Raw genomic sequence first — 4,958 nt, 5'->3', positions numbered from 1 at the left:
TGGACAAAAGAATAGGCCTAGAACATGCGATAACTTCCTGCAGTTGAAGAAAAAAATATTTTTCAGGTCTACGCCTAGGAAAAGGTACAAGGGTAAGAGACAAGTAGCCCTCTGCTCTGACACAACCGTGCACTATTCGAGCAAGAGATTGCAATAAATTACGGAGGAAGGCATGCACATTGAGCATCCAAAGTCACGCTCTTTACTGGCACTGTTTAGTAATAGGGCACAAAACGGTCTTTTAACGGGATGTCAACTCACATGCAAATCCTCAGTTCCAAGTTTCTTCGCACAGTCCAAGGTTACGTTGCAACCATAGCCAAGAAACTGCAGGTACAGTGTTAAAGATTAGCTCATAACAACCTGTATGAAGTGAAATATGTAGGCCATATATTGTCAGCAGATTTATTGTACTAAGGAGTGCAAAACATCCATTTTTCCTTAAATAAATGTGACGCGATGGCTTACTGCTTCATTCCGGTATTTGTGGGCGATTGCAATTATTGCATTGCCGGTGAAAGGGCAAGGAACGACAAAGATTATTGGTAAAATCACGTGACGTGTACCTCTAGAAACTGGGAATATTTTCGATGTAGTTTTTTATACATTAAGTGCGTCATTGAAAAGGGAAGTGCTGGGTCGTAACCTGCACTACAACAAGCAATGCTATGCAAACAATTTCTTTCCTGTGCGGAAGGTCATTGCGAATTGGTTCTGCGGAGTCCCGCAGGGTGGCGGCAGGGTTAAGAAATAGATATGGACAACTACCCGTTTCTAGCACGAAGCAATAAGTAAATCAGTATGGATTTATCAGAATGAAAGCTTATTAGTTGCCGAAAAATTCGTCCTGGACCGGGGATCGAACCCGGGACCAACGCCTTTCCGGGATGCTCGCTCTACCAATTGAGCTATCCAGAGCGAATTCATCGGCAACTCGAATCCGTTCTGTGGAAGACGCAAAGTGGCGCAAGCGTTAAGAAAGGGAAATTGACAACCACCCGTTTGTGTTCACGAGTTTAAAATGCGAAGCATTTCTTAGCGAACTTCTGCGACTTTGAGCCTATCTATCTATCTATCTATCTATCTATCTATCTATCTATCTATCTATCTATCTATCTATCTATCTATCTATCTATCTATCTATCTATCTATCTATCTATCTAGCCGCTTACGACTTAGTGCTCTCCTGGTCGCTTGGTTAATCGAATGTACACCAAAATTGGTATGGCGTAACGTGAAAGTATGACGAACATAAATGACAAGTCATAACATGAAAATCATGACACGCATGTCATGTACATCATGATTTACATACGACGCTCATGGTGCGCTGGCGGCCGTTTTGCTAGGTTGATATACATAAAAATTGATATCTTGTGACGTCAATGTGTGACGAACATAAACGACACGAGTTTACATGAAAATCATGACACGCATGTCATGTACAGCGTGACTTACGTGCCACGCTCATGGTGCGCTGGCGGGCGTTTCGCTAGCTTTATATACACCAAAATTGGTATCTTGAGATGTGACTGTGTAACGAACATAAATACCACGAGTTAACATGAAAATCATGACACGCATGTCATGTACAGCATGACTTACGTGCCACGCTCATGGGGCGCTTGCGGCCATTTCGCTAGCTTGATGTATCGCGAAATTGGTATTGCGCGACGTGACTGTGTGGCGAACATAAAAACACGAGTTAACATGAAAATCATGACACGCATGTCATGTACAGCATGACTTACGTACCACGCTCTTGGTGCACTGGCGGCCGTTTCGCTAGCTTGATCTACCCGGAAGTTCGTATTGCGCGGCGTTACTGTGTGACGAACATAAATAATATTAGTTAACATGAAAACCATGACACGCATTTTCCTTAGTGACATACAAGACGATGTATGCAGCTCTTTTCTGGCTGCTTCGCATTGCATCGATTCCCAGAATGCGTGGGATCTGCCGTCTTTTTTCGGGTACTGAGATTCTCAGAAATACGTATGGATTTTCTTGTGGCTTCATGCTACAAACGGGTGGTTTTTATGGAAACAGCTTAGTTGCCTAATTGGGCAAAATAAGTTATCTAACATCCTAGGCAATGAAGCTGAGAATAAGAAATATAATTAGAAAGTTCTACATTGGTTTGCGAAACGTCCGATTAGACAATTTGTAATGTCTTATTTGTTAAATACTCGTCTTTCTTGGCTTCCTGCAAATACTTGCGAAAGAGAAAAAAAAGCTGTGTTTTAAAACACAACTTTTTCACAGTCCTTTCTTTCGGTACGACAGAATGGAAAATAAACTTTGACTTTGATACGGCGAGGCATTTCAGCTTGCGCGCCGTAATCGCAGTCCTCCCTGGATCTCTTGGGCTGTGTCTCAGATCAGGCCCGTAGCCAGGGGGGGGGGGGTCTAGGTGCCGTGCCTCCACCAAAATTTTGGTCAAGTGGGTGTTTCTACCAAAAATAAATAATGAAAATAGGTGTTGTTCTCAAATACACAAGGTTTTCAGCAAATATCCCCTGGCCCCCCGCCTCGAAAAAATTGCTGTCTATGAGCCTGTCTCAGATGATCCATCGTATCTCTCGACGCTGTTGGTGGATCGGGCAAAAGTTGTCTTTATCATTGGTATCCTCTAAAGTGGTCAATCAGGCGGCACGGTTAAAGGTTATTTGCGTACTATGTTTTACGAGAAGGCTTCACACTGCCATCCCAAGGCAACACCCACGCCACCAGACATATCCACCGCTCCGAAGAGACCCAGAAGCTCACCCACTTGTGCATCAGAAAAAAAAAAACAGTGTAAGGAGACTAAGAAACAGAATCTTCTTCGGGAAAACACCTGAAACTCTAGCCTGGTAGTCATCCTTTGCACTTAGATGCCACTATCATAACTGGAGCTTGGTATTCCGACACAATGATTTAACGATAAGATGCGCCGTAATGAGATAATTCACAGAAAAGCGGTCGCTTAAGCTGCGGTTTGGAACCTACACGGCCTGCACAATGTACGTGTGCACAGGTATTATTGCAATTTGTCGCGGTGTGATTTCAGCGGCCGAAGCCGGAATTGAGTCCGCGACCTCGCATTCCTCTGCGCGCATCCGGGGCTGCTGAGATACTGCGGCGGATATGTTGAACCTACTGCAAAACCGTGCCCGTAACTGCTGGATACTACGATGTCAGGCCTGACGCACTGCAGATTCATAGCAGCACCATGCACGCAGCACACCTGTGCACCTGAAGTACTTACGCCCCCCTACATGCTCTTTAAACTTGTAAGGCTTGTTTGTTCGCTTTATTTTGATTTCCCTTTAATTAGTACGTTCTTTTTTTAGCATCGGCGCCATAGAGTTAAAAGCAGGCAGTTGTGTGTATCTTATTCTATTTGTCCCGCTGTTCGGTTTTCACCGAATTGTCACCATTGTGATGCCTTTGAGTGCAAGACACACTCTGTGGTGTAAGTTCGATGTTATCGGGAATCATGATAGAATAAAGCGGTGTCTGAGAACTTCTGTTCGTTACCAGCAAAGAGTACAACATAAGTATTTCATTGATGGCTTCACGATAAACAACGATGGTGTTTACGAAGCGTAAAAGCAGGACGCACTGCACCTCGACACTTTCATTTTTGCAATCGAATACATTGCTTGTGTGTGTTCGTATGAACGTTTGTGTTATGATTTTGCACTCTGCGTTACTTTATTTTGCCAGCAGTACGCGCCGGTATACACGCCTTTACCTGAAACTCTGGAAAGCTTTTTTTTTCATTACGCCATTGTAACAATGCGAGCATTTTATTTCTTTGGAATATACACGTATTCCACAGATAACGAGGTGGAATTTACCTCAATGATAAGGTTGATTGTTGGTCGGCCTTTGAAGCAATCCATAAAGCCCATGCAATTTTTCATGAAATGCTTCACGGCACGAGCTAGCTGGTTGGCGTAAATGATGGCTGTAAAATGACAAAAACATTTCAGAATATTTTTCAAATAACTCCGGCCTATATTACACTTCACCTGCCACGTCTAAAGAAAGGTGTTTGCGCATCCTCTGCATACATGCGCATACAAGCTTACCGTCTCTCGGGTCAGGCTCACAGCTATTGAGATCTCCATTTGCCCCTGACAAAACGAGTAGAACGACTAGGCAAATTCCAAGCATCCTTTAGCTGTACGAAGCATCCAGCAGAGTGAGAGATGATTGAGTAGAATTTGATTGGTTTGCCTCGGCGCCTACGGAAGAGGGGATGACCAGAAACTCGATGGGTGTTGCGAGAGAACGGCTGGTCCAACAGTGTTCTTGCCGTTGCTTCTGGTAACGCTGTAGTTAGAGGAAAACGCAGACATATTTCTGCCGAGCCAGTTCTTTCTTGCAGTTTGGTTTTCCAACACGCCTGCAGTTGTTATGAACTGTCCTCTTTTGCTTTGAGCATTTTTATTCATTTGCTCGAGGTATCTTGAAAATAGCGCTCGTTCAACAGAAGTACCCATTAAATATAACCTATTTGGGAGAATTATATATGTCATAAAATGGCAAGGTAGTACACACACGCACACACAGACACACACACGCACGCACGCTCACACACACACTGAAAGAACAAGACCACAAGGACAGCGGCCGTCCTTGTCGCCTTGCGCCTCCTATGTATATATGTTTATAGCGCTGCAGTTTTGTGCACGTTAATACGAGGACGATTCAAATAAAAGAGGCCATTCCAACCCTCGCAATAAAGGTTCGTTCCATTACCTGAAAGGCATGCGTGCGGCACACAGGCATCTCACGTTTACAAAACCGACACACAAGTGTGAGGATAAATGTTATTTAATGCTCTCATATACTAGGCTGGACATAGTCGCGTGACCTAATGGACGCTCCAAAAGTTGTACAGCGTGAGGCTTTCGCCGGAACGGTGTTGTTGTCTTTTTTTGTGAGCATCAGGGTCCATTACT

The 4,958-nt window shown here is 44.0% G+C and overlaps 1 long non-coding RNA gene across 1 annotated transcript; it reads right to left on the bottom strand.

Annotated features, from left to right (window-relative positions):
• Positions 1–267: 267 nt before the first annotated feature.
• Positions 268–4,183, bottom strand: LOC125756372 (uncharacterized). The gene is made up of 3 exons (XR_007414506.1): positions 4,083–4,183; positions 3,849–3,958; positions 268–327 (listed from the first exon to the last, which is right to left on the bottom strand). It is a non-coding gene; the product is annotated as an uncharacterized LOC125756372 (long non-coding RNA).
• Between the last annotated feature and the right edge of the window lie 775 nt (positions 4,184–4,958).

Source organism: Rhipicephalus sanguineus, chromosome 11 (genome assembly GCF_013339695.2).
Source record: "Rhipicephalus sanguineus isolate Rsan-2018 chromosome 11, BIME_Rsan_1.4, whole genome shotgun sequence".
NCBI classification, from domain to species: Eukaryota; Metazoa; Arthropoda; class Arachnida; order Ixodida; family Ixodidae; genus Rhipicephalus; species Rhipicephalus sanguineus.
Note: the sequence above shows the minus strand (reverse complement) of the source record. Positions and strands in the feature narration are given on the sequence as shown.